This window comes from Patella vulgata, chromosome 7 (assembly GCF_932274485.2).
Source record: "Patella vulgata chromosome 7, xgPatVulg1.2, whole genome shotgun sequence".
Taxonomy (NCBI): domain Eukaryota; kingdom Metazoa; phylum Mollusca; class Gastropoda; family Patellidae; genus Patella; species Patella vulgata.
In genome coordinates, this window is record NC_065885.2 from 5,842,933 (window position 1) to 5,854,806 (window position 11,874).

Here is an 11,874-nt window from a genome sequence, read left to right on the forward strand (position 1 = left end):
CACTTAATCCCTCTGACTCTCTTGTCGGATAAGCTAGTGATTAGGCGACAGATGGTATCTTTCGACGATGTAAACTTCAACTGGCTGTACAGTCCTAGTTGGGGCCAATCTGTTTCACAGAATTATTGCTAAAGTCCCGTTATACCTCTGTATAAGATGACTGACCTTTACAAGTTCAAGTATGCCATCTACATGCAACGTCACATCATTCATCAATAGAGACTTTTGGCAAGCGAAATTTTTTCCATCCGTATCATGTATCCGAATCGTCACGTGATACGTTTCGTCAATGTAGTTTTAGAGTTTTGGCAGATTTTCGCGCTGCGTACGTATGAGTAGCTGAGCTGAACTTAGTTCTATTACAGCATGATGGCAGTTATCTACTAAGATCAACATCTGTAGGCCAACTAGTCAAGTGCCTGCCTACAAATTCCTGAAGGGAGCAAAGTCGCTCAACAGTTGCTGGGCTATTTAAAAAAAAATAAAAAATTTAGTGTCGAATTTTATTAAAAATCTTCGACTTCAACAACAATTTTTGGTTTCACTAATGTATCATTTCAGAAAGTATATACCCTTTTTACAGATTGCACGGTACCACCTACCCATATTTAGCATGTAGATCAACCAGCATGCAGACAGCAAAAATATGAAAATTCCGCGAAAAGCTAATCAAAAATAATGATAAAATTCCAGTATTTATCACGGTTATATCACATCAAATATACACCTTTGTCTTCTAGGATACACATAGATTCGTAAAAACGCTACGACACAACATTTCAGCGTCTAAAACTAGCAAAAAATACGGTAAAAAAGACGACGATGTTATACGGACATTTTCCATATGAAAGCTGTTCGATACGTGCTGCCGTATCTGTGTCCCGTATCATGTATGAGAAATACACACGCAATGATGACGTCACACGCAAAATCAATACGGATACGCGATAGGGACCAGAACTTTACGATTGCCAAAATTCTCTACCGACGCGTGTATTCTTAACGTATGAAGGTTAAGCGCTACCTAACCATAACAAACCAATTGAGTTTTCTTTCCAGCATCCCGATCTCTCCTCCCACCGCCCCAACCTATTCTCACTCTCCCCTCTTTATGCCCCTCACACCTGGCGCCCCCCCCACTCCCCTCCCCCTGTGAAAAAAATTTCGACCATAAAAAAATAGATAGGCCTATACATTGTCCGTCAATATTACAGCACCCCCGAGAACATTTCTTGCCCCCCTCGTTGCTCTGAGCTAGTTACGGCCCTGCCTCCACCCGATCTCCCCCACCCCCTTCTTTGGCTCTCCTTTTCTACCCTCCCCCCTTTCTATCCTCCTCTCAATGGATCTCTATTTTCTGTATTCCCCTCTCTAAGTAAAGTACAAAGTAGCTTTTATAGAGATTTTATTGTGTTCTATAATACATTGATATACATGTAGATAAATTTTATCACATGGGTTTTAAAAAATAATTATTCAATACATATTCAACATATTATAAAAACACATTATAAGATTATATTACATATTACTAATACTGAGACACCTGGAATCAGCTTGTATTTTACACCCACAAGATAGGTGTACAAAGAATATATTCTGGATCCAAGACATACATCCGGTGTGGGAGACAGGGTTTTGTTAAAAACATCACTACAGGGCTAAATGATTTCTCATATACATTCTACAATTATCTTGTCATGCTGTTTGTGTAGGAATGATAGATTAATACTATTCATTATGATAGTCATCCCTGACAACAGATTCCCCCCCCCCCACAGTACTGTAAGCCCACATGTACTTCTACTTGCTGACAACCCCACCCACACCAGTACTGTAGGACTACTTCTACATGATAATAACCAGTGCTGGACTGGGCCCACCTGTCCACCTGTCTGTAATAAAAAGTGGGCCTAAGCCTATAAAGAAAAAAGAGAAAGAAAAAAGAAAGAAAGGAGAGGGGGGGAAGAAAAGAAAGAAGAAAGGAGAGGACAGGGGACAGGACAGGGGAAAGAAAAGATAGGAAAAAAATGACAACACAAAAAAAGAAGTGTACTAGAATTCTCAAATTCATCTAATGACAGTGCTCTTAGGTCATTCTGTTATCTAATTGTATCAGGAAATCAAACATTTGCCTTGTTCTGCTTTGGTCTGAAATGCTTGGAAAATGGGTTTGCGGTTGTCAATTTTCAAAATTTTCCTGGGGGGAGAGCCCCAAAGACCCCCCCCTCGGACCACGCTCGTGACACGCCTTTGGCTAATAACAATGCCTAATGACTTTTACCTTTATCTGGGTTGTGTACTGACTTGATAATAAAGCCCACAGTACATTTTTGAATTCATTTTGTAGAGTTAATTCATGTACTGTCTTGATAATTGAGCCTACAGTACATTTTTTTAATTCATTTGTAATTTTTTTGTAGTTACTTCATTTACTGACTTGATAATTGAGCCTACAGTACATTTTTGAATTCATTTTGTAGAGTTAATTCATGTACTGTCTTGATAATTGAGCCTACAGTACATTTTTTTAATTCATTTGAAATTTTTTGTAGAGCTACTTTGTGTACTGTCTTGATAATTGAAATGAAATGAAATGGAATGGGGTTTAACGTCCTACTGTTCTGCTCCTAAACTGGGCTAATGAAGACGGCCATATGCCATACAGTGTGCTATGAGGGAAATTTTGCCCGGGCAGCGGCACTATCGCCTACTCTTATATCGAATTCCAACTGGTAAGTAATCTTTTACGTGCATTCCAATGTATACACGTGACCTCGGTTTTTCGTCTCATCTGAAGGACTAGACAGCTGTCCTTGTCAGGCCCTCCACCCTGCATCACTGACAAGGGGGAACCACGCCGGAAAATCTGGATGAACTTTCTCGGCCAATGCAGGGATCGAACACCCGACCCTCCAGGCTAGCGAGCCAGCGTCTTAACCACTCAGCCACCTTGGCTCCCCACTACTGGGCTAAATGATTTCTCATATACATTCTACAATTATGTCGGCATGCTGTTTGTGTAGGAATGTTAGATTATTGCTATTAATTATGATTGTCATGCCTGACCAACCTACTGCTACATCCTGCAACCTCGCCCACACCAGTACTGTAGGCCTTATTCTGCATGCTAAAAACACCTCCTGATGACTTTTATCTGGGTTGTGTACTGTACTTGATAATTGAGCCTACAGTACATTTTTAAATTCATTTGTAATTTTTTTGTAGTTACTTCATTTACTGACTTGATAATTGAGCCTACAGTACATTTTTTAATTCATTTTGTAGAGTTACTTTGTGTACTGTACTTGATAATTGAGCCTACAGTACATTTTTTTTAATTCATTTGAAATTTTTTGTAGTTACTTTGTGTACTGTCTTGATAATTGAGCCTACAGTACATATATTGATTCAATTAACTGGAGGAAAATATTTACATGCTGTGATCAATGTTTTTTATTTTTTTTATTTTTTTGAAAATATAAACAGGCCATGTTGGTCAGATTTTATATTCCAGATTTTCTGGTGTGGTTCCCAGTTGTCAGTGGTGCAGAACGGAGGTTCTGGCAAGAGACAACTTCAACGGAAGTCACTCAGACGGACCAAACAAAAAAAGTCCTGTATACACATTGGCATGCACGTAAAAGATCCCTTTGCGGCACTGTCTAGGCAAAATTTCCCCTTAGCACACTGTATGGCATATGCCCATCTTCATTAGCCCAGTCGAAGCAGAACAGTAGGACATTAAACCCCATTTCATTATGATTTGTTGACCGATCAGCAAGCCTGAAAATAAGCAGCTGTGACAGATAATGTCCGACACAAACTCAGATTGTGTCAGGCATTCTTACCTAGCTGTCATTTTGTCTCCAACTGGTTTAATTTTGATGTCTGTGTTTTTATTTAAACCTATCTGGCACAATATTTAGAGGCGCCAGACACTTGATCAAGTAAAATTATAACTATGGCGTGCAAAGAAGGGTAGGGGAGTGATGGCCCTGGGGATATATTTCAATGTCCGCACATCCAATCATAGAGTGAATTTAATTCATTTATTTTATTTCAATCTGATTAAAACACAAATCTATATTTTGTTTCATTTTATTTTTACTTTCGATGGATTCATGCCAGTGGCTTTTGACCCTATGATGTCAGAACCAGTCAGCTTTGAAGTATCAAGTGGGCAGTTTGAAATACAACTTTTGCTTCTTTGCTGCAAATTTCTACCCACAGTTACGTGCAACCCAAGTCAAGACCTCACCAGAACAGATCGTTTCATTGGCTAATCCCTCACATTAACCACAATACAGTTTATACAACAAATCCTCATCCTAGTTAGTAGTATAGCAAAGGCAAGTAGAGAGAGAGAGAGAGAGAGAGTTTAACTCCACTCAACACAAACTAGGTCATTTTGGGATTAACATATGGTTTAATTAATTTTTTTTTCTCAATAATTCGCGAGCGCGTAGGGGTCTTTAGCAGTGGGAGGAAACCGGAGGACTCGGAGAAAACCCACAAAATTGGACAGGCGACCCTATTCCTTGTCAGGTAGAGAGAGAGAGAGAGTTTAACTCCACTCAACACAAACTAGGTCATTTTGGGATTAACATATGGTTTAATTAATTTTTTTTTTCAATAATTCGCGAGCGCGTAGGGGTCTTTAGCAGTGGGAGGAAACCGGAGGACTCGGAGAAAACCCACAAGGTTAAACAGGCGACCCTATTCCTTGTCAGGTAGAGAGAGAGAGAGAGTTTAACTCCACTCAACACAAACTAGGTCATTTTGGGATTAACATATGGTTTAATTAATTTTTTTTTTCAATAATTCGCGTGCGCGTAGGGGTCTTTAGCAGTGGGAGGAAACCGGAGGACTCGGAGAAAACCCACGAGGTTGGACAGGCGACCCTACTCCTTGTCACGTACAACAGGGGATTCGAAACAACGCCAGTTGACCCAATGACAGGCCTTTGAAACAAATTCTGAACTATAAAAGAGAGAGAGAAAAAGATATGGGATTTCAACACAAACTAAGTCAATTCGGGACTAACACATGGTTCAATTTAATATCATTAATTTGATTGAGTGTATGGGTCTTTAGCAGTGGGAGGAAACCGGGGAGATCCACAAGGTTGGACAGGTGACCCTACTCTTTGTCATGTACAATCGGGGAATCGAAACCATGCCAGTTGACTCAATGACAGACCTTATGATGCAACGCGCACATACATGTATTAACCATTCGGTCACCCAACCCCTTAAGTTTTATCAAAATGTGAAAAAAACAATTGTGATCTCTACAGTGTCCACAAGGATAAAAATTTTGACCTGTAGAGTATCCACAAAAAAATTGTGGACAGACGTCCAAACAGACAGGGACGGCTTATAAAAATGACTAGGATCTGTGTTTTAATTGAGTTCATTTCATGTTTTTATATATTTAAAATATCTTTCTTTCTCACATTTCAAAGTTCTAGGCCCTATACTGGTTAGATCTATTTTATAAGGCCAACTTCAAGTTTGGTCAAAGGTCACGAGATGTAAACAGGGCTAGCGCTAATCCCAACCCTCTACCTAAACCTGGACTTAGCCCTAATGCTTACACTAACCCTAACCTACAATCTCGGCAACAATAACCTGCCCTAACCTTATTTACTTCTCAGTGACCTTGAACAAAATTCAACTGGCCTTAATAAATAGATTTAGTCCCCTATACTTTAGTCTTCGGGGCATACAATGAAAAAAGATTAGTACCGGGCATCGACAAACCTTTGCACACTGATGAATTAAAACAGTTATTTCTCGGCCCATTTATCAGGTTATGTGAGTCATAAATTTTCCACAACTTTACGAACACGATCCCAGTCTATTATGGTACCATCACACTCTCGGAAAGCTGTTAATAATATTATTAATGTTGCCTTGCTAGCCTCTCTTTGTCTCCATTTGTTTAGACAGGTAAAAATTTGCATATGAAGACTGTGAACATTACTCATTTGTGCCTGGCTTATTGATGCTTGACTGCAGTGTAAATGAAGGGCAATGGCCTCCCAGTTAGCCCCTATACAACTGGCTAGGGAACTGAGATGTTTCTCTGTTAACGCTCGGTTTTTCTTGTCATCTTCAAGGTTGTCAATCCAACTAACTGAAATACAGAGAATAATTAATAATATGTAACCGTTCTCACAATAATATTTCAAAACCAGATAATGCAAAATGAATATATTGAAATTTTAATTCAAATTACTTTATTTTGAGCGACGTTATCAATGGTTGCAGTTTTGACCAGGTTTTATATGTGTTGATCATAACCACTGTACTAGTCATTCGTGTCTTAGCCTCGCTTCTCCATTTTTAAATTAAATCATTTAAAGGCTGAACTGTTCTAATCTACTTAAAATCAGCGCCATCCGATGCCATCAAGAGTTGGTTATGATCTGGATAAGTTAATTAATGTCTAATGAATAGTTTATATAACATTTCAGGCCTAAAGACAGACCTACAAGTAGTCTGTTTAATTTACTTGTACCTTTTCTTTGTGAGTATGAGAGAGAGAGACAAAGAGAGTGTAGTTTAACTCCACTCAACAAAACTACCTGATCTCAAAACTAACACATAGTTCCATTTTATTTCAATAATTCACTTGCACGTAGGGGTCTTTAGCATGGAAGCAAACCAGAGGACCCTGAGAAAACACACGAGATTGGACAGGCGACCCTACTCCTTGTGACATACAACCGGGGAATCAAAACATGCCAGTTGGTTCAGTGACAGACCTTATGATACAACACGCATGCACTAACCATTTGCTTATGGGTCAGGGTCGTTTGCTGCGGGGAAAAACAATGGAGGATGGACAGGAAAGCCTACTCCTTGTCATATACTGTCAGGTGCTGCAATACGATTCGTATCATGATTCATTATTTACCAAGAAAACAATTAACAAGATAAATGAATGATATTTTTAGTCCTGTCGATGTCGAAGAAATAAAACTGTTATATATCATGATATTGATGTGGATCAAAATAACGATCAAAAACAATTTAAGAATGTTTGTGTGACGTTAGATAATCAAGAGCAACAGGTTACTTACTGAAGCAACAAAATAACACAAAAAAGAATAGTGATACATCAATTCAGCATCTCGCGATTCAAAACACGAATCTTGAGAAGATGAATTGCGATACATTGATTCACCGAAATATACAAGCGGTGAAACAAAATCATGCCACATGACTCTATAACAGACCTTATGATCCAAAGAGCAAGTGTTAGGCCATTCGGCCATCCAATTTCCTCCTGATACTCAATCATTGTTTTTTAAGGCAAGCGATCACCCTCGAGCATCTGTCGCACACCTGAATATTGCCCGAGGGGAGGTTTTTCTTATTCTCCCCCTCCTTAAAATTGAAAATCGCTCTCCTTTACAAAGTCATGGGGGCTTTATTATCGTTTATCAAACCAGGAATGACCCTCCCTAACATGCAGTTATTGATCTTCAGAACAACTTCCCATACACACAACTAATCACTCTCCTTATTTCTAAATCACTCTTCTTATCGAAAATGGTAGAGCTTTTTTAGGTGAGCGATTTTTTCAATTTGTTGATTAAGGGAATTTTTTTTTCGACTCTTCTCTAAAATACAAACAACAACGACTGGATACTCACATGGATCAGCAGGCAGGTTGACTTTCGTTTCCTCTAGTACTTTAATTAATCCATTAAATCCAGTTTTCTTTAAAGCTTCCAAGAACGCTGGATATGCATTTTCACCAGATTGTTTCAAAACGGTTAAAAACTTTTTTGCTGCAGCTGAACGACCTTTATTGTTTTGTTCTGCCTCTATTTCTTCCATGTCTCCATCATCAAATATGAAGTGTGAAAAGAGATAGCCAGTTAAAGCGCTTGGTATTAATTCACTGACTAAAACGGCATGATTTGATTGCAGAATCTGATAATATTTTTCTGGCATTCTAGATCTATCTTTTTTTCCTGCCATTTCTGTAAAGCATAAATAAAATGAAATGTAATGGGTTTTAACGTCCAACCGACTGGGTTAATGAAGACAGACATATGCCAAGCCCAATTAGTGTGCCGTGAGGAAATTTTGCCTGTCATTAGGCCAATAAAACAACTGTGAAGTGGTATCAACTGAGTGAATTGTGTACGTTTGTGTACGTGTAGGCCTACACACAACAGACACAGAGTCTGTTGATCCAGTCTGCAGAGTATGTCCGATTTCGACGAGATCTCGTGCGTACAATGAAAATCCTTACTAAATTCTGGCGTGCAACCTAACACTTCAAGCGTGAAGGAGATAAATCCACGAGTGATAAATTATGCTATTTCTGTCTGGCGTGTAATTTCAAAAAAAGTACTACTGAAATTCAAAATTATAGCAACCACTGCACGTGTACATTAGCCACACATGGCAACTCAATTGGGTCAATTTGACACGCACATTGAGTCACTTCACTGCTTACCGTTATGGTAGTTGTCTCCCTTGCATGTCGGGTATCATCGTTATCGAATGTGGATCGACAACGGATTACCGTACACAGAAAAAAATGACAATTAGTACTGATTAAAGTAAAGTCGCTGCATGCAAGGTAAAAATGTCGTGACAAACTGGCATGCAAATCTAAAGAAAATTCGCATGCACTGATCTCTGAAAAAAATTCTTTGTGCGTGCACCGGACATACTCGGCAGACTGGCTGTTGATAGCTCTAAAGCTAGCCTTGTTAAAGCGTAGCTCACGCTGTTAATGCCAACCACTCCTTCTCACCGTTGATCAATCGTTAGCATTGGTACATTCAAAGTATTGATACAGTCAGACATACAGCCATGCAGAGTTCTTCTACATGCACACTCAAACTCAAGTTTTCCATCCCAACGACTAGATCAATTGTTAAAGATCGAGTATCGGAAACAGTTGAAAATCAATAGGAATTTTTGGCAACAACATTTTGAAAGTTGATCAAAAGGTGTAACACCAAACTGAGTAATCAATCAAGTCTTGTGTCAGAACATAAACAACATACTGGTATGCATAAAATAGAGAGAGAGAGAGAAATGGGGTTTGATGTCCACTCAACACAAACTAGGTCATTTTGGGACTAACATATGGTTTAACTTTTTTATTCTAATAATTCGCTTTCGCATAGGGGTTTTTAGCAGTGGGAGGAAACCGGAGGACCCAGAGAAAACCCACGAGGTTGGACAGGCGACCTACTCTTTGTCATGTACAACCGGGGATTTGAAACCACGCCAGTCGACTCAATGACAGACTTTATGATACATCGCCGCACGCTAACCATTCAGCCATCCAACCCCCCCATGCATAAAATAAATCAGGTGGTATTTAACCATATTATTATACCGGGCATTCGTGTTTGATGTGACTCCCATTTTTGTGTTATAGGTTTTAATCTTAAATACCTGACCCTAATCGGCTAACCCTAATAGAAAGTAGGAAGTTCCATGTGGCCACAGTACGGACGGCTAACCCCTAGTTTTTCGATGTAAAAGTGATGGAAATAGAAAAGGGAGTCGGATCAAACATGATCGCCATATCCCCTAACACCCCGACCCCTTCCTCCTTCTTGGCCATACAGGGACTTCCAACACAACAGGTAATTTAAGACACTTACTGGTATAAGTTAAAATCAAAGAGGGTAAACTGTTATTACTGTTCGCAGCTAACTGATCAACAAACCTAACAAACCACCTAAAAATACATAAATTCGCTCCCGGGCACCTACTTTAGACGCAATTGCCTTTCCTGAAATAATTACTGTAAACACAAAATTCTACCACCGGCGATATTGAGGCGAAACGAAATAGTAAAAAACCCTATAAATTGAAACTTCCTATCCCCGTGCATTATGTTAATCATGGCAACTTGCCAAACTCATATATAATTACAGGCGAGCAGCTGGATGTTATATGGCTTCCTTATTCAGTTCCAATCTGTTTCACAGAGGATTGCGAAAGTCTTCTAATATCTCTGTAAAAGATGACTACCTTTAACACGTGACGTCTCATCACGCGGCGTCAATCATTGGCTCAATGGCGCGTGCATTGTTCACATAAGACGTTCTAGTTCGGGCAGAATGGAGACTTTAGTCATTTTAATACCCATTTGCACTAAATAGGAAATAATTTTTACCTACAAATACGTCAAACGCCTTTATTTATTTTTCTAATACATAAAAAAAGTTTTAGAATTTAATTTGTCGCAGCAAAAAAGTTAATATTTCTGACTCATTAAGTCGCATCGATGTCATCCTTATCAGTGATTGTAGTGGCCTAGCGAAAATTCACTGCTGATCAGTGTGATTCAGTTCATGTAATTTATAAATTTTAAGACGACAATGGGCTGATAGTTACGGTGGCTGATTTAATAGGACACGCAAAAAAAAAAAAAATATCTCGAGCGCTCGGGATACTAAGTCGGGCTCTTGAGATTTTTACTCCCATTTTACGTCCCATTCCATTTCGACTATTACCCTTAAAATCCTCCCCCCCCCCCCAATAACTAATCGGCAATGAACTGTTCCACATATTAAGAGATGTAATTAAGGTAATGATTATTGTTAAAATAGCTTATTCATTATATATTATGCTTAATTGTTTTCTTCAACATCAAAGAAAAAATTACATTGAGTTTAATACTTGATTATCTGTAAGATGAATTGTTTCAAATTTTGTATTTATTCTTCAAGTTCAATGGCATTCAATCAAGAGCCGGATAAATGTTAGAGGGAGTGGGGCAGATCTGGCATGCACGAAAACATACCGTTTCCGCACACGGCCTCGCCGGTTGTCAGCGAGTGCCGAAAGTGTTGGGTGGTTCAGGGATGTTGGGCCTCGCCCAGAAAATTTGGAAAATGAGACAATGACGCGAGCGCAATTTCCTGCTATTATACGCCGTGAGTATAGCGACTTAAAAAGTAGTCTTATATACCCTAAATTGTACGACGCAGCTGCTGTATACAATTTTGACGCTGCCGTGGTGGTTAAATTTGGAAACAGTATAGGTGGTAATATTTGATATCAATTTAATCACAGTCGAGTCTGACCTTCTATCCGTATATATATGCATACACCATGTCAAACCAGACAATATATAATAAACCATGGACCTTATAATAGGTTCATGAAGTCTGGTTGGACATGGTGTATGCATATATATACGGATAGAAGGTCAGACTCCTGTGATTTAATGGAGCTAAATCGCTAATACTTGGTACCTAGAAATTGACACAAATGGGTCACGACGTATATAATAATGTCATATGAATGTATATAAACTGATTTACATTAAATCGTTTCTGTTTTTACTGTAATATCTAATCAGTTATGTTCGGCGAAATACGTCAGAAGTATCAATGGAATGGCAATCTTTAGCGTCTGGTTATTCCAGTCTACACCAATGATACTTATTGATCATGCTCTCCAGATAAGAATATAGCGACACCATTTGACATGACTTGTGGAATATGTCTAGCCTCGTTCTTTGAGTCCCTTGTTCCAAATGGCAATGAAACACATTATGAAATGTTTATTTTGTCTTGCATATTAGATATCAGACGCCCACCTTTTCCATGTAAGATAACAAGACCAATGTTGATTTGAATTGACAAATAATTCCTGTTTTCAAAGTCGAAGATTTTTGATGGTATTGAGTTAGAGACTTAGCTGCTTTAAATCACCGGAAAAGGACAAATTAGATCGGTTTTTAACGATTTATATGGAATTACATAAGGCTGTATGTATGGTGCTGCCCTGGTTAATTTTGGATCGAGGTTGTAATTTTTCAAATCACTAGAGAAAGAGGAATGCATCAAAACTGCAATTAAATCTTCGAAATCAA

General features: G+C 38.7%; 1 long non-coding RNA gene across 1 annotated transcript; it reads right to left on the bottom strand.

Moving 5' to 3' along the window:
- Positions 1-1,388: 1,388 nt before the first annotated feature.
- LOC126827008 (uncharacterized) lies at positions 1,389-9,809 on the bottom strand. Its single transcript, XR_007682525.2, has 3 exons — positions 9,650-9,809; positions 7,667-7,999; positions 1,389-6,141 (listed from the first exon to the last, which is right to left on the bottom strand). It is a non-coding gene; the product is annotated as an uncharacterized LOC126827008 (long non-coding RNA).
- Between the last annotated feature and the right edge of the window lie 2,065 nt (positions 9,810-11,874).